Source organism: Zonotrichia albicollis, chromosome 38 (assembly GCF_047830755.1).
Source record: "Zonotrichia albicollis isolate bZonAlb1 chromosome 38, bZonAlb1.hap1, whole genome shotgun sequence".
Classification (NCBI taxonomy): Eukaryota; Metazoa; Chordata; class Aves; order Passeriformes; family Passerellidae; genus Zonotrichia; species Zonotrichia albicollis.
Genome location: NC_133856.1, coordinates 972,295 through 999,506, shown reverse-complemented (window position 1 = coordinate 999,506; position 27,212 = coordinate 972,295). Strand labels below are relative to the sequence as shown.

The following is a 27,212-nucleotide window of genomic DNA, read 5'->3' as shown; positions in this document are numbered from 1 at the left end:
TGGGGAAATTTTGGGGGGATTTTATGGGATTTTTGGGGGGAATTTTGTGGGATTTTTGTGGAACTTTTGGGGAAATTTTGGGGGAATTTTGGGAGAATTTTGGAGGAATTTTATGGGATTTTTGGGGAAATTTGGGGGGGATTTTATGGGATTTTTGGGGGGATTTTATGGGATTTTTGGGGAAATTTTGGGAGAATTTTATGCGATTTTTGGGGTAATTTTGGGAGGAATTTTATGGGATTTTTTGGGGAAATTTTGGGGGGATTTTATGGGATTTTTGGGAGGAATTTTATGGGATTTTTGGGGTAATTTTGGGGGGGATTTTCTGGGATTTTTGGGGTAATTTTGGGAGAATTTTCTGGTAATTTTGGGCACTTTGGCCTCTGGGGGGTTGGGGCCACCCCGAGCCGCCCCTCCCCCCCCCCCGGGGTCACGTGGGGTTTATTTTTAGCCCCTCCCCCCCCGGGGTCACGTGGGGTTTATTTTTAGCCCCTCCCCCCCCGGGGTCACGTGGGGTTTATTTTTAGCCCCCCCCCCGCCCCTCCCCCCCCGGCAAAGGTCAGGGTGGGGGAGGGGCCCGGGGGGGGGAGGGGCCCCCCAAGGGGGCTCCGGACACGTTTGGGGCCAAAAATTCCAATTTGGGGCCAAAAATTCCAATTTTGGGGTCCAAAATTCCAATTTTGGGGTCAAAAATTCCAATTTGGGGCCAAAAATCCCAATTTGGGGTCATTTATCCCATTTTTGGGGTCATTTATTCAATTTTTGGGGCCATTTATTCCAATTTCGGGGTCATTTCTCCCAATTTTGGGGTCAATAATTCCATTTCTGGGATCATTTCTCCCATTTTGGTGCCATTTCTCCCAATTTTGGGGCCATTTCTCCCATTTTGGGGTCATTTATCCCAATTTTGGGGTCATTTCTCCCAATTTTGGGGTCATTTATCCAGTTTTGGGGTCAATAATCCCATTTTTGGTGCCATTTTCCCAATTTTGAGGCCATTTCTCCCAATTCTGGGGTCATTTATCCCATACAGTTTTAGAGTCATTAATCTGAATTTTGGGGTCATTTATTCCAATTTTGAGGTCAATAATCCCATTTCTGGGGCCATTTCTCCCAATTTTGAGGTCATTTATCCCATTTTCGGGCCATTTATCCCAATTTTGGGGTCATTTCTCCCATTTTTGGTGCCATTTCTCCCAATTTTGGGGTCATTTATCCCAATTTTGGGGTCATTTATCCAATTCTGGGGTCAATAATTCCATTTTTGGGGTCAATAATTCCATTTCTGGGGTCATTTTTCCCATGGGGTCATTCATCCCAATTTTGGGGTAATTTTTCCTATTTTTGGGGTCATTTATCCAATTCTGGGGTCATTTATCCCATACAGTTTTAGAGTCATTAATCCAAATTTTGGGGTTGTTTATTCCAATTTTGTGGGTAATTTATCCAATTTTGGGGTTATTTATCCAATTTTGGTGCCATTTCTCCCAATTTGGGTCCATTTATCCCATTTCGGGTCATTTCTCCCAATTTTAGGGTCATTTATTCCAATTTAGTGGGTAATTTATCCCAATTTTGGGGTCAATAATCCCATTTCTGGGGTCATTTATCCAATTCTGGGGTCATTTATCCCATACAGTTTTAGAGTCATTAATCCAAATTTTGGGGCCATTTCTCCCAATTTCGGGGTCATTTCTCCAATTTTGGGGCCATTTCTCCCAATTTTGGGGCCATTTATTCCAATTTCGGGTCCATTTCTCCCAATTCTGGGGTCATTCATCCCAATTTTGAGGTAATTTATTCCAATTTTGGGGTCATTTATTCCAATTTTGATGCCATTTCTCCCATTTTGGGGCCATTTCTCCCAATTTTAGGGTCATTTATTCCAATTTAGTGGGTAATTTATGCATTTTTGGGGCCATTTATCCATTTCGGGGCCATTTCTCCCATTTTGGGGCCATTTCTCCCAATTTTGGGGTCAATAATCCCATTTCTGGGGTCATTTTTCCCATGGGGTCATTCATCCCAATTTCGGGTCCATTTCTCCCATTTTTGGGGTAATTTCTCCCAATTTTGGGGTCAATAATCCCAATTTTGAGGTCATTTCTCCCATTTTGGGGCCATTTCTCCAATTTTGGAGTCATTTATCCCAATTTTGGGGTCATTTATCCCAATTTGGGGTCATTTATCCCAATTTTGGAGTCATTTATCCCATACAGTTTTAGAGTCATTAATCCAAATTTTGGGGTCATTTATTCCAATTTTGGGATCATTTATCCCATTTCTGGGGTCATTTCTCCCAATTTCGGGGTCATTTCTCCCATTTTTGGGGTCCTTTATCCCAATTTTGGGTCCATTTCTCCCATTTTGGGGCCATTTCTCCCATTTTGGTGCCATTTCTCCCAATTTTGGGGTCAATAATCCCATTTCTGGGGTCATTTCTCCCAATTTTGATGCCATTTCTCCCATTCTTGGTGCCATTTCTCCCAATTTCGGGGTCATTTATCCCATTTTTGAGGCCATTTATTCCAATTTTGGGGCCATTTCTCCCAATTTGGGGCCATTTATCCCCAATTTTGAGGCCATTTCTCCCATTTTTGGGGCCATTTCTCCCATTTCTGGGGTCATTTGTCCAATTTCTGGGATCATTTATCCCAATTTGGGGTCATTTATCCCATACAGTTTTAGAGTCATTAATCCAAATTTTGGGGTCATTTATTCCAATTTTGAGGTCATTTCTCCCAATTTTGGGGTCATTTCTCCCAGTTTTGGGGTCAATAATTCCATTTTTGGGTCCATTTCTCCCCAATTTTGGTGCCATTTCTCCCAATTTTGGGTCCATTTATCCCAATTTTTGGGGTCAATAATCCCATTTTCTTGGCCATTTCTCCCATTTTGGGGCCATTTATTCCAATTTCGGGGCCATTTCTCCCAATTTTGGGGCCATTTATCCAATTTTGGTGCCATTTCTCCCAATTTCGGGGCCATTTCTCCCATTTTGGTGCCATTTCTCCCAATTTCGGGTCCATTTCTCCCAATTTCGGGGCCATTTCTCCCATTTTGGTGCCATTTCTCCCAATTTCGGGTCCATTTCTCCCAATTTCGGTGCCATTTCTCCTATTTTGAGGCCATTTCTCCCAATTTTGGTGCCATTTATCCCAATTTTGGAGTCATTTATCCAATCTTGGGGTCATTTTTCCCAGTTCTGGGGTCCTTTGTTCAATTTTTGGGGCCATTTATCCAAACTTGAGGCCATTTATTCCAATTTTTGGGGTCATTTATCCCAATTTTGGGGTCAATAATCCCATTTCTGGGGTCATTTCTCCCAATTTTGGGGCCATTTCTCCCAATTTCGGGTCAATAATCCCATTTCTGGGGTCATTTCTCCCATGGGGTCATTTGTCCCAATTCTGTGGGTAATTTATCCCAATTTTGGGGTAATTTCTCCCAATTTTGGGGTCATTTATTCCAATTTAGTGGGTAATTTATCCATTTTTGGTGCCATTTCTCCCAATTTGGGGCCATTTCTCCCAATCTTGGTGCCATTTCTCTCCAATTTCGGGGCCATTTATCCCCAATTTTGATGCCATTTCTCCCATTTTTGGGGCCATTTCTCCCAATTTTGAGGTCATTTATCCAATTCTGGGGTCATTTATCCCATACAGTTTTAGAGTCATTAATCCCAATTTTGGGGTCATTTATTCCAATTCTGTGGATAATTTATCCCAATTTTGGGCCATTTATTCCATTTTTGGAGTAATTTATCCCATTTTGGAGTCATTTATCCCAATTTTGGGGTCATTTATTCCAATTTTGTGGGTAATTTTTGGGGTCATTTATCCCATTTTTGGGGCCATTTTTCCCAATTTTGGTGCCATTTCTCCCATTTCTGGGATCATTTCTCCCATTTTTGGTTCCATTTCTCCCAATTTTGGGGCCGTTTCTCCCAATTTTGGGGTCATTTATCCAATTTCGGGGTAATTTATCCAATTTTGGGTCAATAATCCCATTTCTGGGGTCATTTTTCCCATGGGGTCATTCATCCCAATTTTGGGGTAATTTTTCCAATTCTGTGGATAATTTATCCCACTTTTGGGGTCATTTATCCCAGTTTTGGGGTCAATAATCCCATTTTTGGGATCATTTCCCCCATTTTGATGCCATTTCTCCCATTTTGGGTCCATTTCTCCCAATTTTGGTGCCATTTCTCCCAATTTTGAGGTCATTTCTCCCAATTTTGGGGTCATTTATCCAATCTTGGGATCATTTATCCAATTTGGTGGTGATTTATCCCGTTTTGGACTCATTAATCCCAATTTCGGGGCCATTTCTCCCATTTTTGGTGCCATTTCTCCCAATTTCTGGGAGCATTTATCCCAATTTTGGGGTCAATAATTCCAATTTTGTGGGTAATTTATCCAATCTTGAGGTCATTTCTCCCATTTTGGTGCCATTTATCCCAATTTTGAGGTCATTTTTCCCATTTCTGGGATCGTTTCTCCCATTTTGGGGCCATTTCTCCCATTTTTGGGGCCATTTCTCCCAATCTTGAGGCCATTTCTCCCAATTTTGGGGTCAATAATTCCATTTCTGGGATCATTTCTCCCATTTTTGGTGCCATTTCTCCCATTTCTGGGATCATTTCTCCCAATTTCGGCTCCATTCCCCCCAAATTTCGTTCTCCAGGTGCACTTTGGGCGCTGGCTGATCGAGGGCAGCCCGGCCGTGGTTCTGCTCGACGTGGGGGCCACGGCCTGGAGCCTGGAGCGCTGGAAGGGGGAGCTGTGGGAGAGCTGCGCCATCGGCGTGCCCTGGTACGACCGCGAGGCCAACGACGCCGTGCTCTTCGGCTTCCTGGTGGCCTGGTTCCTCGGAGAGGTGGGGATGGGGGGCCACCAGGGGGTTTGGGGGTTCCTGAGAGGTTCTGGGGTGTCCCTGATGGGGTTTGGGGAGGTTTTGGGGTGCCCTGGTACGACCGCGAGGCCAACGACGCCGTGCTCTTCGGCTTCCTGGTGGCCTGGTTCCTCGGAGAGGTGGGGATGGAGTTCCATCAAGGGTTTGGGGGTTCCTGAGAGGTTCTGGGGTGTCCCTGGGGAGGTTTGAGGTGGTTTTGAGGTGTCCCAATGACTGCGATGCAAAGATTCCGTCATCTTCGTCTTCATTGCCTGATTCCTCGGAGACGTGAGTATGGAGTTCCATCAGGGGGTTTTGGGGTTCCATCAAGGGGTTTTGGGGTTCCATCAAGGGTTTGGGGTTCCTGAGAGGTTTTGGGGAGGTTTTGGGGAGGTTTGAGGTGGTTTTGGGGAGGTTTGGGGTGCCCTGGTACGACCGCGAGGCCAACGACGCCGTGCTCTTCGGCTTCCTGGTGGCCTGGTTCCTCGGAGAGGTGGGGATGGAGTTCCATCAAGGGGTTTGGGGTTCCTGAGAGGTTCTGGGGTGTCCCTGAGGAGGTTTGAGGTGGTTTTGGGGTGCCCTGGTACGACCGCGAGGCCAACGACGCCGTGCTCTTCGGCTTCCTGGTGGCCTGGTTCCTCGGAGAGGTGGGGATGGGGTTCCATCAAGGGTTCTGGGGGTTCCTCAGGGGGTTTTGGGGTTCCATCAAGGGGTTCTGGGGTTCCTCAGGGGGTTTTGGGGAGGTTTGGGGTGCCCTGGTACGACCGCGAGGCCAACGACGCCGTGCTCTTCGGCTTCCTGGTGGCCTGGTTCCTCGGAGAGGTGGGGATGGAGTTCCATCAAGGGTTTGGGGGTTCCTGAGAGGTCCTGGAGTGTTCCTGATGGGGTTTGAGGTGGTTTTGGGGAGGTTTGAGGTGGTTTTGGGGACGTTTGGGGTGCCCTGGTACGACCACGAGGCCAACGACGCCGTGCTCTTCGGCTTCCTGGTGGCCTGGTTCCTCGGAGAGGTGGGGACGGGGTTCCATCAAGGGGTTTTGGGGTTCCTCAGGTGGTTCTTGGGAGGTTTGAAGTGGTTTTGGGGAGGTTTGAGGTGGTTTTGGGGTGACCTGATGACCACAACACAAAGACTCCGTTGTCTTTGGCTTCTTCATTGCCTGGTTTCTCAGAGAGGTCGGTATGGAGTTCCATCAAGGGGTTTGGGGTTCCATCAGGGGTTTGGGGGTTCCTCAGGGGGTTTGAGGTGGTTTTGGGGAGGTTTGAGGTGGTTTTGAGGTGCCCTGGTACGACCGCGAGGCCAACGACGCCGTGCTCTTCGGCTTCCTGGTGGCCTGGTTCCTCGGAGAGGTCGGTTTGGGGTTCCATCAAGGGTTTTGGGGTTCCTGAAAGGTTTTGGGGTGTCCCTGATGGGGTTTGAGGTGGTTTTGGGGAGGTTTGAGGTGCCCTGGTACGACCGCGAGGCCAACGACGCCGTGCTCTTCAGCTTCCTGGTGGCCTGGTTCCTCGGAGAGGTGCGAACGGGGTTCCATCAAGGGTTTGGGGGTTTCTCGGGGGGTTTTGGGGTTCCTGAGAAGTTCTGGGGTGTCCCTGGGGAGGTTTGAGGTGGTTTTGAGGTGTCCCAATGACTGCGATGCAAAGATTCCATCATCTTCGTCTTCATTGCCTGGTTCCTCGGAGACGTGGGTATGGAGTTCCATCAGGGGATTTGGGGTTCCATCAAGGGGTTTTGGGGTTCCATCAAGGGGTTTTGGGGTTCCTCAGGGGGTTTGGGGAGGTTTGAGGTGTTTTTGGGGAGGTTTGAGGTGCCCTGGTACGACCGCTAGGCCAACGACGCCGTGCTCTTCGGCTTCCTGGTGGCCTGGTTCCTTGGAGAGGTCGGTTTGGGGTTCCATCAAGGGATTTTGGGGTTCCATCAAGGGATTTTGGGGTTCCTCAGGGGGTTCTTGGGAGGTTTGAGGTGGTTTTGGGGTGGTTTGAGGTGGTTTTGGGGTGCTCCGGCGACCATGACACAGACACCATCCTCTTCGGCTTCCTCGTCACCTGGTTCCTCGGAGAGGTGCGAATGGGGTTCCATCAAGGGTTTGGGGGTTCCTCAGGGGGTTTTGGGGAGGTTTGAGGTGGTTTTGGGGAGGTTTGAGGTGGTTTTGAGGTGCCCCAATGACTGCGACGCAAAGATTCCATCGTCGTTGGCTTCTTCATTGCCTGGTTCCTCGGAGACGTGAGTATGGAGTTCCATCAGGGATTTTGGGGTTCCATCAAGGGGTTTGGGGGTTCCTCAGGAGGTTTTGGGGTGCTCCAGTGACCATGACACAGACGCCGTGCTCTTCGGCTTCCTGGTGGCCTGGTTCCTCGGAGAGGTCGGTTTGGGGTTCCATCAAGGGTTCTGGGGTTCCTGAGAGGTTTTGGGGTGTCCCTGATGGGGTTTGAGGTGGTTTTGGGGTGCCCTGGTACGACCGCGAGGCCAACGACGCCGTGCTCTTCGGCTTCCTCGTCGCCTGGTTCCTCAGAGAGGTGCGAATGGAGTTCCATCAGGGGGTTTGGGGTTCCATCAGGGGTTTGGGGTTCCTCAGGTGGTTTTGGGGGGTTTGAGGTGGTTTTGGGGAGGTTTGAGGTGCCCTGGTACGACCGCGAGGCCAACGACGCCGTGCTCTTCGGCTTCCTGGTGGCCTGGTTCCTCGGAGAGGTGGGAACGGGGTTCCATCAAGGGTTTGGGGGTTCCTGAGAGGTTCTGGGGTGGTTTTGAGGTGGCAGTGACACCTTGAGCGCCCCCTGCCGGGCTCAGGTGGCACTGCAGCGACACCTGGTGACATTTGGTGACACCTGATGGCACCTGGTGACACCTGGTGGCCCTTTGGGACATCAACTGTGACATGAGAGTGACAATGGGGGGGGTCCTTGTGGTGCCACCAGGTGTGGCAGTGACACCTTGAGCACCCTCTGCCGGGCTCAGGTGCCACCGCAGCGTCACCTGCTGCCACCTGGTGCCATCTGGTGGCCCTTGAGGACATCTGGGGACAATGACAATGACACAGAGGTGACAGTGGGGAGGGGTCCTTTGGTGTGGCAGTGACACCTTGAGCGCCCCCTGCTGGGCTCAGGTGGCACTGCAGCGACACCTGCTGCCACCTATTGTCCCTGTGGTGCCACCTGATGGCACCTGGTGCCACCTGGTGACATTTGGTGCCCACCTGGTGACACCTGCTGCCTCTGTGGTGCCACCTGGTGACATCGGGAGCCACCTGGTGACATCTGGTGGCCCTTGGGGACATTTAGGGACAATGACAATGACACAGAGGTGACAGTGGGGGGGTCCTTTGGTGTGGCAGTGACACCTTGAGCGCCCCCTCCTGGCCTCAGGTGGCACTGCAGCGACACCTGCTGCCACCTGCTGCCCCTGTGGTGCCACCTGGTGGCACCTGGTGACATCTGGTGGCCCTTGAGGACATCTGGGGACAATGACAATGACACAGAGGTGACATCTGATGGCCCTCAAGGACATCTTGTGACAATGACAATGACACAGTGGTGACAGTGGGGGGGTCCTTTGGTGTGGCAGTGACACCTTGAGCGCCCCCTGCCAGGCTCAGGTGGCACTGCAGCATCACCTGGTGCCATTTGGTGACTCCTGCTGCCACCTGGCACCACCCGGTGGTGACATTTGGTGCCCACCTGGTGGTACCTGGAGCCACCCGGTGCCACCTGGTGACATTTGGTGACTCCTGGTCACCCTTGGGGACATTTAGGGACAATGACAATGACACAGAGGTGACAGTGGGGGGGTCCTTTGGTGTGGCAGTGACACCTTGAGCGCCCCCTCCTGGCCTCAGGTGGCACTGCAGCGACACCTGCTGCCATTTGGTGACTCCTGGTGCCACCTGGTGGCCCTTGAGGACATCTGGGGACAATGACAATGACACAGAGGTGACTGTGGGGGGGTCCTTTGGTGTGGCAGTGACACCTTGAGCGCCCCCTGCCGTGCTCAGGTGGCACTGCAGCATCACCTGGTGACATTTGGTGACTCCTGCTGCCACCTGGCGCCACCCGGTGGTGACATTTGGTGCCCACCTGGTGATACCTGGAGCCACCTGGTGGCACCTGGTGACATTTGGTGACTCCTGGTGCCACCTGGTCACCCTGGGGGACATTTAGGGACAATGACAATGACACAGAGGTGACAGTGGGGGGGTCCTTTGGTGTGGCAGTGACACCTTGGGCGCCCCCTGCCGGTCTCAGGTGGCACTGCAGCGACACCTGCTGCCACCTGCTGCCCCTGTGGTGACACCTGGTGACACCTGGTGCCACGTGGTGACATTTGGTGCCCACCTGGTGCCACCCGGTCACCCTTGGGGACATTTAGGGACCATGACAATGACACAGAGGTGACAGTGGGGGGGGGTCCTTTGGTGTGGCAGTGACACCTTGAGCGCCCCCTCCTGGCCTCAGGTGGCACTGCAGCGACACCTGGTGACATTTGGTGACTCCTGCTGCCACCTGGTCACCCTTGGGGACATTTAGGGACAATGACAATGACACAGTGGTGACAGTGGGGGGGGTCCCCGCGACAGCACCTGGGTGTGGCAGTGACACCTTGAGCGCCCCCTGCTGGCCTCAGGTGGCACCGCAGCGACACCTGCTGCCACCTGCTACCCCTGTGGTGCCACCCGGTGGTGACATTTGGTGCCCACCTGGTGATACCTGGAGCCACCCGGTGCCACCTGGTGCCATTTGGTGCCACCTGGTGACATTTGGCCACCCGTTGTCCCTGTGTGCAGTTTGCGGCGCAGAGCGAGGAGCGCCCGTTCATCGTGGGCCACTTCCACGAGTGGCTGGCGGGGCTGGGGCTGGTGCTGAGCCGGGCACGGCGCCTCCCGGTGGCCACGATCTTCACCACACACGCGACCCTGCTGGGGCGGTACCTGTGTGCTGGGAGCGTGGACTTCTACAACAACCTGCACAGCGTGAGTGTGGGACACTGACACACCTGGGACACACCTGGGATACACCTGGGGCACACCTGGGGACATGGGGACACACCTGGGACACACCTGGGGACACACCTGGGGGCATGGGGACACACCTGGGGTCACGGGCACACGATCTTCACCACACACGCGACCCTGCTGGGGCGGTACCTGTGCGCTGGGAGTGTGGATTTCTACAACAACCTGCACAGCGTGAGTGTGTGTGACACTGACACACCTGGGACACACCTGGGGGCATGGGGACACACCTGGGGGGTGGGACACACCTGGGGTCACGGGCACACGATCTTCACCACACACGCGACCCTGCTGGGGCGGTACCTGTGCGCCGGGAGTGTGGACTTCTACAACAACCTGCACAGCGTGAGTGTGGGACACTGACACACTTGGGGACACCTGGGGACACACCTGGGACACACCTGGGGGGTGGGACACACCTGGGGTCACGGGCACACGATCTTCACCACACACGCGACCCTGCTGGGGCGGTACCTGTGCGCCGGGAGTGTGGACTTCTACAACAACCTGCACAGCGTGAGTGTGGGACACTGACACACTTGGGGACACCTGGGGACACAGGGACACACCTGGGGTCATGGGGACACACCTGGGGTCACAGGGACACACCTGGGATACACCTGGGGACAGGTGGAAATGACGTGGGATACACCTGGGGACACACCTGGGCACATGGGGTCACACCTGGGGACATTGGGGGACACCTGGGGACATTCCTGGGGACGTGGGAACATATCTGGAGACATCAGGGCCACACCTGGGGGACATGGGGACACACCTGGGGTCATACCTGGGGACACACCTGGGGTCACGGGCACACGATCTTCACTACACACGCGACCCTGCTGGGGCGGTACCTGTGCGCTGGGAGCGTGGACTTCTACAACAACCTGCACAGCGTGAGTGTGGGACACACCTGGGACACACCTGGGACACACCTGGGGTCACGGGCACACGATCTTCACTACACACGCCACCCTGCTGGGGCGGTACCTGTGCGCTGGGAGTGTGGACTTCTACAACAACCTGCACAGTGTGAGTGTGTGACACTGACACACCTGGGGACACACCTGGGGACACACCTGGGGTCATGGGGACACAGCTGGGGACACACCTGGGGTCATGGGGACACAGCTGGGGACACACCTGGGGTCATGGGGACACACCTGGGACACACCTGGGGTCATGGGCACACGATCTTCACTACACACGCCACCCTGCTGGGGGCGGTACCTGTGCGCCGGCAGCGTGGACTTCTACAACAACCTGCACAGCGTGAGTGTGGGACACACCTGGGGACACACCTGGGGTCACCTGGGGTCATGGGACACACCTGGGGACACACCTGGGGATAGGTGAGAATGGGATAGGACACACCTGGGATACACCTGAACACACCTGGGCACTCCTGGGGGGCTGGGGACACACCTGGGGACAGGTGGGAATGGGATAGGATACACCTGGGATACACCTGAACACACCTGGGCACTCCTGGGGGGTGTGACACACCTGGGACACACCTGGGGGGTGGGACACACCTGGGGTCGCACCTGGGGGATTGGGGACACACCTGGGATCACACCTGGGGACAGGTGGGAACGGAATGGGATACACCTGTGATACACCTGAACTCACCTGGACACACCTGGGGACATGAGGACACACCTGGGGACACAACTGGGGACACGGGGACACACCTGGGGACAGGTGGGAATGGGATAGGATACACCTGGGACACACCTGAAGACACCTGGGGTCACCTGGGGACATGGGGACACACCTGGGGTCATGGGGACACACCTGGGGACACACCTGGGGACATCAGAGAAACACCTGGGGACATGAGGACACGCCTGGGGGGTGGGACACACCTGGGGACACACCTGGGGACACCTGGGGACAGGTGGGAATGGGATAGGACACACCTGGGATACACCTGAACACACTTGAATTCACCTGGGGACATGGGGACACACCTGGGGACACACCTGGGGGATGGGACACACCTGGGACACACCTGAACTCACCTGGGGTCACAAAGACACACCTGGGGACACACCTGGAGATTTGTGGTGACATCAAGGACATGGGAACACACCTGGGGACAGTCCTGGGAACGTGGGGACACACCTGGGGACAGGGGACACACCTGAGGTCACAGGGACACACCTGGAGATTCGTGGTGACATTAAGGACATGGGAACACACCTGGGGACACACCTGGGGTCATGGGGGACACACCTGGGGACAGGGGACACACCTGGGGGACACACCTGGGAACGTTCATGGCGACATCAAGGACACACCTGAGGACATTGGGACACGCCTGGGGACATTCCTGGGGACATCGGGACCACACCTGGGGACACCTGGACATTTGTGGTGACATCAAGGACACACCTGGGGACATCAGGGACACACCTGATGACATCAGGGGCACACCTGGGGACACACCTGGGTCAGTACCTGCTCACCAGGAGCCGGGATTTCTACAGCAGCCACAGCTCAGGTGTGCCCAGGTGCCCCCAGATCCCTCCTAGATGCCCCCAGGTGTGCCCAGGTGTCCCCCTGTCCCCAGTTTGACGTGGACAAGGAGGCGGGGCGAGCGGCAGATCTGGGCTGCGGGGATCTCAGGTGTGCCCAGGTGTGCTCAGGTGTGCCAGGGAGGGTCTCAGGTGCCCCCAGGTGTGCCCAGGTGTGCCAGGGAGGTTCTCAGGTGTGCTCCATCCCCAGTTTGATGTGGACAAGGAGGCGGGCGAGCGGCAGATCAGGGCTGGGGGGTTCTCAGGTGTGCCCAGGTGTGCTCAGGTGTGCCAGGGAGGGTCTCAGGTGTGCTCAGGTGACCCCAGGTGTGCCCCCTCCCCAGTTTGACGTGGACAAGGAGGCGGAGCGAGCGGCAGATCTACCACCGGTACTGCCTGGAGCGCGCGGGCGGCCGCGCACTGCGCACACGTGCTGACCACGGGTGTCGCACGTGACGGCCGCCGAGGCCGAGCACCTGCTCAAGAGGAAGCCAGGTGAGACCCCAAAACTGCCCCAAATACACCTGAGCACCCCAAAACCCCCAGACCCACCTGGGGAGCCCTAAAATTACCCAAAATCCCCTCAAAATCACACCGAAACTGCCCCAAAACTGCCCCCAAAATCCCAGCCTAGTCACTGCTGCCAAGGCCGAGCACCTGCTCAAGAGGAAGCCAGGTGAGAAACACCTGGGGAACCCCGAAATTACCCAAAATCACCCCAAAATCTCCTCAAAATCACCCCAAAACTGCCCCAAAACTGCCCCCAAATCCCGGCTCTGGCACCACCACCAAGGCCCAGCACCTGCTCAAGAGGAAGCCAGGTGAGACCCCAGACCCACCTGGGGAACCCCAAAATCACCCAAAATTCCCCTCAAAATCACCCCAAAACTGCCCCAAATTACCCAAAATCCCCAAAACTGCCCCCCAAGTCCCCAAAACTGACCCCAAATCCCGGCTCTGGCACCGAGGCCGAGCACCTGCTCAAGAGGAAGCCAGGTGAGACCCCAGACCCACCTGGGGAACCCCAAAATCCCCCTGAGAGCCCCAAAATTACCCAAAATCCCCTCAAAATCACCCCAAAACTGCCAAAAAAATTACCCCAAATCCCCAAAATCCCAGCCCAGTCACTGCTGCCAGGGCCGAGCACCTGCTCAAGAGGAAGCCAGGTGAGACCCCAAACTCACCTGAGCACCCCAAAATCCCCTGAGAGCCCCAAAATTACCCAAAATCCCCTCAAAATCACCCCAAAACTGCCCAAAATTACCCAAAATTACCCCAAATCCCCGAAATCCCACCCTGGCACTGCCACCGAGGCCGAGCACCTGCTCAAGGGCAAGCCAGGTGAGACCCCAAACTCACCTGAGCACCCCAAAATCCCCCCGAACACCCCAAAACTGACCCCAAATACCCCAAAATCCCCTGAGTGCCCCCAAAACTGCCCAAAATTCCCTCAAAATCCCCCAAATCCCACCCCTGGCACTGTCATGGCCGAGCACCTGCTCAGGTGAGACCCCAAACTCACCTGAGCACCCCAAAAATCCCCCTGAACACCCCAAAACTGACCCCAAATACCCCAAAATCCCCCCTGAGCACCCCAAAATTGCCCAAAACCCCCAAAATCCCCCCAAAGTTGTCCCCAAATGACCCCGGGGATTTTGGGGGTGACCTTTGGGGGCTCCCCGAGGATTTTGGGGGTCACCAGGTGTTGGGGGGGGGTCAGGGGGACCCCAAAATTCTGATGGATCCCTAAAGACCCCCCCCAAAAATCCCCTCACCCCCAAAAGTCCTTATTGAGGTTCCTGGGTGGGATTTTGGGGGAAATTTGGGGATTTTAGGGTGGATTTGGGGGGGAATTTGGGGATTTGGGGAATCCATGAATTTGGGGGGATTTTGGGGGATTTTGGGGTCCCCCTGATCCTTCCCAATCCCTAAAGACCCCCCCCAAAATCCCCTCACTCCCAAAAATCCTCATGGGGTCCCTGGGTGGGATTTTGAGGGCAAATTCGGGGATTTTAGGGCGGATTTGGGGGGGATTTGGGGATTTGGAGGATCCATGAATTTGGGGGGATTTTGGGGGGACATTTTGGGATCCCCCTGACCCTTCCCAACCCCTAAAGACCCCCCCAAAATCCCCTCACCCCCAAAAGTCCTTATGGGGATCCTGGGTGGGATTTTGGGGGGAAATTCAGGAATTTGGGGAGGGGAAATTCTGAGATTTTGGGGGGATTTTGGGGGGGATTTTGGGGGGGATCTTGGGGGGATTTTGGGGTCCCCCTGACCCTTCCCAACCCCTAAAGACCCCCCCCAAAATCCCCTCACCCCCAAAACTCCTTACTGGGGTTTCTGGGTGGGATTTTAGGGGAAATTCAGGATTTTGGGGAGGGGAAATTCTGAGATTTTGGGGGGATTTTTTTGGGATTTTGGGATCCCCCTGACCCTCCCCAATCCCTAAAGACCCCCCCAAAATCTCCTCACCCCCAAAAATCCTTATTGGGGATCCTGGGTGGGATTTTGGGGGAAAATTTGGGGATTTTGGGGGGGAAATTCAGGAATTTCGGGGGGATTTGGGGATTTGGAGGATCCATGAATTTGGGGGGATTTTGGGGTCCCCCTGACCCCTTCCCAACCCCTAAAGACCCCCTCAAAATCCCCTCACCCCCAAAAATCCTTATTGGGGATCCTGGGTGGGATTTTGGGGGAAAAATTCAGGGATTTTAGGAGGAGAAATTCCAGGAATTTGGGGAGATCTGGGGATTTTGGGGATTTGGGATTTTTGGGGGGATTTTGGGGTCCCCCTGACCCTTCCCAACCCCCAGAAGACCCCCCCCAAAATCCCCTCACCCCCAAAAAGTCCTTTTTGAGGTTCCTGGGTGGGATTTTGGGGGGAAATTTGGGGATTTTGGGGGGAAATTCAGGAATTTTGGGGGGGATTTGTGGATTTGAAGGATCCCTGAATTTGGGGGGATTTTGGGGGGAAATTTGGGGGGAAATTTGGGGATTTTTAGAGGAGAAATTCCAGGAATTTGGGGAGATCTGGGGATTTTGGGGATTTGGGATTTTTGGGGGTTTTGGGGTCCCCCTAACCCTTCTCAACCCCTAAAGACCCCCCAAAATCCCCTCACTCCCCAAAATCCTCATGGGGTTCCTGGGTGGGATTTTGGGGGAAAATCTGGGGATTTTGGGGGGAAATTCAGGAATTTCGGGGGGATTTGTGGATTTGGAGGATCCAGAAATTTGGGGGGATTTTGGGGGGGACATTTTGGGGTCCCCCCTGACCCTTCCCAACCCCTAAAGACCCCCCCCAAAAATCCCCTCACCCCCAAAAATCCTTGGGGGGGATCCTGTGTGGGATTTTGGGGCGAAATTCAGGGATTTCGGGGGGAATTTGGGGATTTGAAGGATCCATGAATTTGGGGGGATTTTGGGGGGATTTTGGGGGGGATTTTTGGGGTCCCCCCTGACCCTTCCCCAACCCCTAAAGACCCCCCAAAATCTCCTCACCCCCCAAAAACCCTTATTGGGGATCCTGGGTGGGATTTTGGGTGAAAATTTGGGGATTTTGGGGGGAAATTCAGGAATTTTGGGGGGATTTGTGGATTTGAAGGATCCATGAATTTGGGGGGATTTTGGGGGGACATTTTGGGGTCCCCCTGACCCTTCCCAACCCCTAAAGACCCCCCTCAAAATCCCCTCACCCCAAAAAATCCTTATTGGGGATCCTGGGTGGGGATTTTTGGGGGGGAAATTTGGGGATTTTGGGGGGAAATTCAGGAATTTTGGGGGGGGTTTGGGGAATTTGAAGGATCCATGAATTTGGGGGGGATTTTGGGGGGGATTTTGGGGTCCCCCCTGATCCTCCCCATCCCCTAATCCCCTCACTCCCAAAAATCCTTATGGGGATCCTGGGTGGGATTTTGGGGGGAAATTCAGGAATTTGGGGAGGGGAAATTCAGAGATTTTGGGGGGCATTTTTGGGGATTTTGGGGTCCCCCTGACCCTTCCCAACTCCTAAAGACCCCCCCAAAATCCCCTCACCCCCAAAAATCCTTATGGGGATCCTGGGTGGGATTTTGGGGGGAAATTTGGGGATTTTAGGGAGGATTTGGGGGGGAATTTGGGGATTTGAAGGATCCATGAATTTGGGGGGATTTTGGGGGATTTTGGGGTCCCCCTGACCCTTCCAACTCCTAAAGACCCCCCCAAAATCCCCAAACCTCCAAAAGTCCTTATTGGGGATCCTGGGTGGGATTTTGGGGGGAATTTGGGGATTTCAGGGGGAATTTGTGGATTTGGAGGATCCATGAATTTGGGGGGAATTTGGGGGGATTTTGGGGGGGATCTTGGGTGATTTTGGGGTCCACCTGACCCTTCCCAACCCCTAAAGACCCCCCCAAAATCCCCTCACCCCCCAAAAATCCTTATTGGGGTTCCTGGGTGGGATTTTGGGGGAAAATTCAGGAATTTGGGGAGGGGAAATTCTGAGATTTTGGGGGGATTTGGGATTTTTGGGGGGATTTTTTTGGGATTTTGGGGTCCCCCCGACCCTTCCCAACCCCTAAAGACCTCCCAAAATCCCCTCACCCCAAAAACTCCTTATTGAGGTTCCTGGGTGGGATTTTGGGGGGAAATCCGGGAATTTTGGGGGGAAATTCAGGGATTTCAGGGCGGATTTGGGGGGAATTTGGGGATTTGGGGAATCCATGTATTTGGGGGGATTTTGGGGGGACATTTTGGGGTCCCCCTGACCCTCCTCAACCCCTAAAGAACCCCCAAAATTCCCCTCACCCCCAAAAATCCTTACTGGGGTTTCTGGGTGGGATTTTGGGGAAAAATCTGGGGGATTTTGGGGGGAGAAATTCCAGGAATTTGGGGAGATCTGGGGATTTTGGGGATTTGGGATTTTTGGGGGGATTTTGGGGGGATTTTGGGGTCCCCCCCGACCTTTCCCAACCCCTAAAGACCCCCCCCAAAATCCCCTCACCCCCAAAAGTCCTTATGGGGTTTCTGGGTGGGATTTTGGGGGGAAAACCGGGAATTTTGGGGGGAAATTCGGGGATTTTGGGGGGAAATTCGGGGGATTTTAGGGCGGATTTGGGGGGACAACCGGGGATTTGAAGGATCCCTGAATTTGGGGGGATTTTGGGGGGACATTTTGGGGTCCCCCCTGACCCCCCCGGCCCCGCAGACCTGGTGACCCCCAACGGGTCTGAACGTGCGCAAGTTCTCGGCCATGCACGAGTTCCAGAACCTGCACGCGCAGAGCAAGGCCCGCGTCCAGGAGTTCGTCAGGGGGCCACTTCTACGGGTCAGTCACCCCAAAAACACAAAAAACCGACCCCAAAAACACAAAAACCGACCCCAGAAACACAAAAAGGGACCCCAAAAACCCCAAAATGGGACCCCCAAAAACCCCAAAACCACAGGGGAACCCCAAAATCCGGAGGAAACCCAAAATCCTGAGGGATCCTGAGCCAGGAGTTCATCAGGGGCCACTTCTACGGGTCAGGCACCCCAAAACTGACCCCAAAACCCCAAAACCGACCCAAAAACCCCAGAAAGGGACCTCAAAAGCCCCAAAAACCCCAAAAAGGGACCCCAAAACCCCCAAAACCACAGGGGAAGCCCAAAATCCCTGAGCAGGACCCCAAAATCCTGAGGAGAAACCCCCAAATTGGAGCAGAATCCCAACAGGAGTTCAGGGTGACTTCTATGGGTCAGGCACCCCAAAAACCCCCAAATGGGACCCCAAAAACACAAAAAGGGACCCCAAAAACCCCAAAACCACAGGGGAACCCCAAAATCCTGAGGAGAAACCCCCAAATTGAAGCAGAATCCCAACAGGAGTTCAGGGTGACTTCTATGGGTCAGGCACCCCAAAAACCCCAAAAAGGGACCCCAAAAACACCAAATGGGACCCCAAAAATCCCAAAACCGACCCAAAACCCCAGAAAGGGACCCCAAAAACCCCAAATGGGACCCCAAAAACACAAAAAGGGACCCCAAAAACCCCAAAACCACAGGGGAACCCCAAAATCCTGAGCTGGACCCCAAAATCCTGAGGAGAAACCCCCAAATCGAAGCAGAATCCCAACAGGAGTTCAGGGTGACTTCTATGGGTCAGTCACCCCAAAACGACCCCAAAAACCCCAAAACTGACCCAAAAAACCCCAAAAGGGACCCCAAAAAACCCCAAATGGGACCCCAAAAACACATAAAGGGACCCCAAAAACACAAATGGGACCCCAAAATTATGGGGGGACCCCGAAAATCCCGGTGGGAACCCGGGCAAAACCCAAAAATCCAATGGGGGGACCCAGAGCCAGGCGTTGGTCAGGGGCCACTTCTACGGGTCAGGCACCCCAAAAACACCAAAGGGACCCCGAAAAACACAAAATGGACCCCAAAAACCCCAAAAAGGGACCCCAAAAACCCCAAAAAGGGGCCCCCCAAAACCCCAAAACCACAGGGGAACCCCAAAATCCTGAGGAGAAACCCCCAAATCGAAGCAGAATCCCAACAGGAGTTCAGGGTGACTTCTATGGGTCAGGCACTCCAAAAACCACAAAAAGGGACCCCAAAAACCCCAAATGTGACCCAAAAACCCAGAAAGGGACCCCAAAACACAAAAGGGACCCCAAAATTATGGGGGAACCCCAAAATCTTGGGAGGGGAACCCAAAACTTGGGCAGAAACCCAAAATCCCTGAGGGATCCTGAGCCAGGAGTTCAGGGTGACTTCTATGGGTCAGGCACCCCAAAAGCGACCCCAAAACCCCAAAAAGGGACCCCAAAAACCCCAAAAAGGACCCCAAAAACCCCAAATGGGACCCCCAAAAACACAAACGGGACCCCAAAATTATGGGGGGACCCCCGAAAATCCCGGTGGGAACCCGGGCAAAACCCAAAAATCCAATGGGGGGACCCAGAGCCAGGCGTTGGTCAGGGGCCACTTCTATGGGTCAGGCACCCCAAAAACCCCAAAAACCGACCCCAAAACCACAAAATGGACCCCCCAGAAACACAAAATGGGACCCCAAAAACCCCAAATGGGACCCCCAAAACCCCAAATGGGACCCCAAAATTAGGGGGGGAACCCCAAAATCCCGGAGGAAACCCAAAATCCCTGAGGGATCCTGAGCCAGGAGTTCATCAGGGGCCACTTCTATGGGTCAGTCACCCCAAAAGCGACCCCAAAAACCCCCAAAAAGGGACCCCAAAAACACCAAATGGGACCCCAAAAATCCCAAAACCGACCGAAAACCCCAGAAAGGGACCCCAAAAACCCCAAATGGGACCCCAAAACCCTGAAAGGGACCCCCAAAACTGAGCAGAACCCCCAAAATCCCGGAGGAAACCCAAAATCCCTGAGGGATCCTGAGCCAGGAGTTCGTCAGGGGCCACTTTCTACGGGTCAGGCACCCCAAAAACACAAAAACCGACCCCAGAAAACACAAAAACCGACCCCAAAAAACCCCAAAAAGGGACCCCAAAACTGAGCAGAACCCCAAAATCCCGGAGGAAACCCAAAATCCCTGAGGGATCCGGAGCCAGGAGTTCAGGGTGACTTCTATGGGTCAGGCACCCCAAAACCGACCCAAAAACCCCAAAAGGGACCCCAAAAACCCCAAAAGGGACCCCAAAAACACAAAAGGGACCCCAAAACCCAAAAACAGACCCCAAAAAACAGAAATGGGACCCCAAAATTATGGGGGGGACCCCCGAAAATCCTGGAAGGAACCCGGGCAAAACCCAAAAATCCAATGGGGGGACCCAGAGCCAGGCGTTGGTCAGGGGCCACTTCTACGGGTCAGGCACCCCAAAAACCCAAAAACCGACCCCAAAAACACAAAATGGGACCCCAAAACCACAAAAAGGGACCCCCAAAAACCCCAAAACCACATGGGAACCCCAAAATCCTGAGGAGAAACCCCCAAATCGAAGCAGAATCCCCAACAGGAGTTTCAGGGTGATTTCTACGGGTCAGGCACCCCAAAACCACAAAAAGGGACCCAAAAACCCCAAATGGGACCCCAAAAAATCCAAATGGGACCCCAAAATCCCAGAAAGGGACCCCAAAAACACAAATGGGACCCCAAAAACCCCAAATGGGACCCCAAAATTAGGGGGGAACCCCAAAATCTTGGGAGGGAACCCAAAACTTGGGCAGAACCCCCAAAATCCCTGAGGGATCCTGAGCCAGGAGTTCAGGGTGACTTCTATGGGTCAGGCACCCCAAAAGCGACCCCAAAAACCCCAAAAAGGACCCCAAAAACCCCAGAAAGGATCCCAAAAACCCCAAATGGGACCCCAAAAACACAAATGGGACCCCAAAATTATGGGGGGACCCCGAAAATCCCGGTGGGAACCCCGGCAAAACCCAAAAATCCAATGGGGGGACCCAGAGCCAGGCGTTGGTCAGGGGCCACTTCTACGGGTCAGGCACCCCAAAAACACAAAAACCGACCCCAGAAACACAAAAAGGGACCCCAAAAACCCCAAAACCACAGGGGAAGCCCAAAATCCTGAGCAGGACCCCAAAATCCTGAGGAGAAACCCCCAAATCGAAGCAGAATCCCAACAGGAGTTCAGGGTGACTTCTACGGGTCAGGCACCCCAAAACCGACCCAAAAAGGGACCCAAAAACCCCAGAAAGGGACCCTAAAAACCCCAAATGTGACCCCAAAACCCAGAAAGGGACCCCAAAACACAAAATGGACCCCAAAAACAGAAACGGGACCCCAAAATTATGGGGGGACCCCAGAAAATCCTGGTGGGAACCCGGGCAAAACCTAAAAATCCAATGGGGGGACCCAGAGCCAGGCGTTGGTCAGGGGCCACTTCTACGGGTCAGGCACCCCAAAACCCCAAAAACCGACCCCAAAAACCCCAAAACCGACCCCAGAAACACAAAAAACCGACCCCAAAAACCCCAAAAAGGGAACCCCAAAACTGAGCAGAACCCCAAAATCCCGGAGGGAAACCCAAAATCCCTGAGGGATCCTGAGCCAGGAGTTTCAGGGTGACTTCTACGGGTCAGTCACCCCAAAAACCCAAAAAGGAACCCCAAAACCCCCAAAAAACCGACCCCAAAAAACACAAAAAGGGACCCCAAAAACCCCAAAACCACAGGGGAACCCCAAAATCCTGAGGAGAAAACCCCCAAATTGAAGCAGAATCCCAACAGGAGTTCAGGGTGACTTCTATGGGTCAGGCACCCCAAAAAACCCCAAAAAGGGACCCCAAAAACCCCAAATGTGACCCCAAAAAACACAAAATGGGACCCCCAAAAACCCCAAAAGGGACCCCAAAAACACAAATGGGACCCCCAAAATTATGGGGGAACCCCAAAATCTTGGGAGGAAACCCAAAACTTGGGCAGAAACCCAAAATCCCTGAGGGATCCTGAGCCAGGAGTTCAGGGTGACTTCTATGGGGTCAGTCACCCCAAAACCGACCCAAAAAACCCCAAAAAGGGACCCCAAAAACACCAAATGGGACCCCCAAAAATCCCAAAACCGACCCAAAACCCCAGAAAGGGACCCCAAAAACCCCAAATGGGACCCCAAAAAGGGACCCCAAAACTGAGCAGAACCCCAAAATCCCGGAGGGAAACCCAAAATCCCTGAGGGATCCTGAGCCAGGAGTTCGTCAGGGGCCACTTCTACGGGTCAGGCACCCCAAAAACACCAAAACCGACCCCAAAAACACAAAATGGACCCCCAAAAACAGAAATGGGACCTCAAAATTATGGGGGGACCCCGAAAATCCCGGAGGGAACCCTGATGCTGAGGGGCTGGGAGGATTCTGAGGCAATTTTGGGGGGTCCCTGGTGGGGTTTGGGTGGTTTTGGGGTTGTTTTGGGGTTCCCTAGGTGGCTTCGGGTTCCCCTGCTGTTTTTTGGTGTATTTTGGGGTATTTGGTGTATTTTGGTATTTTGGTGTATTTTTGGGTATTTTGGGGTATTTTTTGTGTATGTTTTGGTGTATTTTTGGGTGTATTTTGGGGGTATTTTGGGGGGTATTTTGGGGGTATTTTTGGGATGGTTTTGGGGTATTTTTGGGTGTATTTTGGGGGGTATTTTGGTGTATTTTTTGGGGTTTTGGGGGGGGGTATTTTTGGTGTATATTTTTGGTGTATTTTTGGTGCATTTTTGGGGTGTTTTTTTGCTGTATTTTTTGCTGTATTTTTGGGTATTTAGGGGGTATTTTTTGTGCATTTTTGGGGTATTTTTTGTGTATTTTGTGATATTTTTTGGTGCATTTTTGGGATATGTTTTGGTACATTTTGGGGGTATTTCTGGGTATTTTGGTGCATTTTTGGTGTATTTTGGGGTATTTTTGGGGGGTATTTTTGGGGTATTTTTGGGGTGTTGTTTTTGTATTTTTGGGATATTTTTTGGTGTACTTCTGGTGTATTTTTGCGGTATTTTTGGTGCATTTTTGTGGTATTTTGGGGGTATTTTTGGGGTGGTATTTTTTGTATTTTTGGGATATTTTTTTGTGTATTTTAGGAGTATTTTGTGGCCATTTTTGGTGTATTTTGGGTGAGTTTTTCCCTCTCCAGGCACCTGGATTTCGACCTGGACAAGACGCTTTTCTTCTTCATCGCCGGCCGCTACGAGTTCTCCAACAAGGGAGCCGACATTTTCCTGGAGGCGCTGGCCAGGCTCAACTACCTGCTCAGGGTGACAATGGGGACACTGGGGACACTGGGGACATTGGGGACATTGGGGACATTGTGGGGGATTGGGGACATTGGGGACATTGGGGACATTGGGGACACTGAGGACATTGGGGACATTGGGGGACAGTGGTCACTGACATCTTCCTGGAGGCGCTGGCCAGGCTCAACTGCCTGCTCAGGGTGACAATGGGGACATTGGGGACATTGGGGACATTGGGGACACTGGGGGACATTGGGGGGATTGGGGACATTGGGGACATTGGGGGACATTGGGGACATTGTGGGCACATTGGTCACTGACATCTTCCTGGAGGCGCTGGCCAGGCTCAACTGCCTGCTCAGGGTGACAATGGGGACATTTGGGGATATTGGGGACACTGGGGACATTGGGGACAATGGGGACACTGGGGACAATGGGGGACATTGGGGGACATTGGGGACACTGGGGGACATTGGGGACATTGGGGACACTGGGGGACATTGGGGACATTGGGGACATTGGGGGGACGTTGGGGGCGTTGGGGGACATTGGGGACAATGGGGACATTGGGGACACTGGGGACATTGGGGGATATTGGGGACGTTGGGGACATTGAGGACATTGGGGACAATGGGGACACTGAGGGATATTAGGGACACTGGGGACACTGGGGAGACTGGGGACACTGGGGACATGGGGACATTGGGGACATTGGGGACATTGGGGACAATGGGGACATTGGGGGGGATTGGGGACACTGAGGGGGATTGGGGACATTGGGGACAATGGGGGATATTGGGGACATTTGTGGGGATTGGGGACATTGGGACATTGGAATGACATGGGGACATTGAGGACAATGGGGACATTGTGGGGATTGGGGACATTGGGGACATTTGGGGACATCAGAATGACATGGGGACCTTGGGGACACTGGGTTGTTGGGGACATTGGGGACATTGGAGGGATTGGGGACATTGGGGACATTTATGGGATTTTCAGGACATTGGGGACATTGGGGACATTGGGGACATTGGTCACTGACATCTTCCTGGAGGCGCTGGCCAGGCTCAACTGCCTGCTCAGGGTGACAATGGGGACATTTGGGGACATCAGAATGACATGGGGACCTTGGGGACACTGGGGACATTGTGGGGGATTGGGGACATTGGGGACATTGGGGACATTGGGGGACATTGGGGACATTGGGGGACATTGGGGACATTGGGGACATTGGAGGGATTGGGGACATTGGGGACATTGGGGACATTGGGGGCACTGGGGACATTTAGGGACAATGGAGACACTGAGGGGGATTGGGGACATTGGGGACGTTGGGGACATTTATGGGATTTTCAGGACATTGGGGATGTGGGAAGGATTGGGGACATTGGGGACAATGGGGGACATTGGTCACTGGCATTTTCCTGGAGGCGCTGGCCAGGCTCAACTGCCTGCTCAGGGTGACAATGGGGACATTTGGGGACATTGGGGACAATGGGGACATTGGGGACATTGGGGACACTGGGACATTGGGGACATTGTGGGGGATTGGGGACATTGGGGACACTGGGACAATGGGGACATTGGGGACATTTATGGGATTTTCAGGACATTGGGGACACTGGGGACGTTGGGGACAATGGGGACATTTGGGGACACCGCGGGTATTTGGGGACATTGAGGACGTTTGGAATCAGAGGGGTTGGGGACACTGTGGTGAGATTCTAGAACACCCCCAGGTGACATTTGGGGACCCTTGGTGACATCGGGGACACCTCCAGCGGGTGGCCAGTGTTGGGGACATTTGGTGACATTTGGTGACATTTGGGGTCACTTGGTGGCCCTCAGGTGAACGGCAGCGAGGTGACGGTGGTGGCGTTTGGGGACATTGGGGTTGGTGACATTTGGTGACATTTGGTGACCCTCAGGTGGACATTTGGTGACATTGGGTGACATGTGGTGACATTGGTGACATTGGTGACCCTCTCAGGTGAACAGCAGCGAGGTGACGGTGGTGGCGTTTGGGGACACTGGGGTTGGTGACATTGGTGACATTTCCCGCAGGTGCACGGCAGCGAGGTGACGGTGGTGGCCTTTGGGGACATTGGGGTTGGTGACATTTGGGGACCCTCAGGTGACATTTGGTGACATTGCTGGCCCTCACAGGTGAACGGCAGCGAGGTGACGGTGGTGGCGTTTGGGGACACTGGGGTTGGTGACATTTGGGGACATTTGGGGACATTTGGGGACATTTCCCGCAGGTGAACGGCAGCGAGGTGACGGTGGTGGCGTTTGGGGACATTGGGGTTGGTGACCTTTGGTGACCCTCAGGTGACATTTGGTGACCTTTGGGGACATTTGGTGACATTGGTGACCCTCTCAGGTGAACGGCAGCGAGGTGACGGTGGTGGCGTTTGGGGACATTTGGTGACATTTGGGGACATTTCCCGCAGGTGAACGGCAGCGAGGTGACGGTGGTGGCGTTTGGGGACATTGGGGTTGGTGACATTTGGTGACATTTGGTGACATTTGGTGACACTTGGTGACCCTCAGGTGACATTTGGTGACATTTGGTGACATTGGTGACATTTGGGGACATTTCCCGCAGGTGAACGGCAGCGAGGTGACGGTGGTGGCGTTTGGGGACACTGGGGTTGGGGACATTTGGTGACCCTCAGGTGACATTTGGTGACATTTGGGGACATTCCCCGCAGGTGAATGGCAGCGAGGTGACGGTGGTGGCGTTTGGGGACATTGGGGTTGGTGACATTTGGGGACATTGGTGACATTGGTGACCCTCAGGTGACCCTCAGGTGACATTTGGGGACCCTCAGGTGACATTTGGTGACACTTGGGGCCGTTTCGCGCAGGTGAACGGCAGCGAGGTGACGGTGGTGGCGTTTTTCATCATGCCCCGCCCGCACCAACAACTTCAACGTGGAGTCGCTCAAGGGCCAGGCCGTGCGCAAGCAGCTCTGGTGGGACCCCAAAAATACCCAAAATTCACCCAAAATTCACCTCAAAATACCCAAAATTCACCCCAAATCCATCAGGGCCAGCCGTGCGCAAGCAGCTCTGGTGGGACCCCAAAAACCCCAAAATTCACCCCAAAATTCACCCCAAAATCCATCAGGGCCAGGCCGTGCGCAAGCAGCTCTGGTGGGACCCCCAAAATACCCAAAAACCCCGAAATTCACCCCAAAAATACCCAAAAACCCCAAAATTCACCCCAAAATAACCAAAAACCAACCCCAAATCCATCAGGGCCAGGCCGTGCGCAAGCAGCTCTGGTGGGACCTAAAAACCCCAAAATTCACTAAAAATACCCCAAAATTCACCTGAAATCCATCAGGGCCAGGCCGTGCGCAAGCAGCTCTGGTGGGACCCCAAAACCCCCAAATTCACCCCAAAATTCACCCCCAAAAACCCCAAAATGCACCCCAAATCCATCCAGGGCCAGGCCATGCGCAAGCAGCTCTGGTGGGACCCCGAAAATACCCAAAAACCCCAAAATTCACCTCAAAATAACCAAAAACCAACCCCAAATCCATCAGGGCCAGGCCATGCGCAAGCAGCTCTGGTGGGACCCCAAAATACCAAAAACCCCAAATTCACCCCAAAATAACCAAAAACCAACCCCAAATCCATCCAGGGCCAGGCCGTGCGCAAGCAGCTCTGGTGGGACCCCAAAACCCCAAAATTCACTAAAAATACCCCAAAATTCACCCCAAAAACCAACCCCAAATCCATCAGGGCCAGGCCGTGCGCAAGCAGCTCTGGTGGGACCCCCAAAATACCCAAAATTCACCCCAAAATTCACACCCAAAATTCACCCCAAAATACCCCAAAATTCACCCCAAAAATCCCCAAAATTCACCCCAAATCCATCAGGGCCAGGCCGTGCGCAAGCAGCTCTGGTGGGACCCCAAAACCCCAAAATTCACTAAAAATACCCCAAAATTCACCCCAAAATAGCCAAAATATCCCAAAATTCACCCCTAAATACCCCAAAATTCACCCCAAATCCATCAGGGCCAGGCCGTGCACAAGCAGCTCTGGTGGGACCCCAAAACCCCAAAATTCACCCCCAAAAACCCCAAAATTCACCCCAAAATACCCAAAAACCCCAAAATTA

At 53.6% G+C, this 27,212-nt stretch overlaps 1 pseudogene; it reads left to right on the top strand.

Annotated features, from left to right (window-relative positions):
- The window catches only part of LOC141726680 (glycogen [starch] synthase, muscle-like), a 39,579-nt pseudogene extending 13,160 nt beyond the window's left edge, over positions 1-26,419 (top strand).
- Positions 26,420-27,212: the final 793 nt, after the last annotated feature.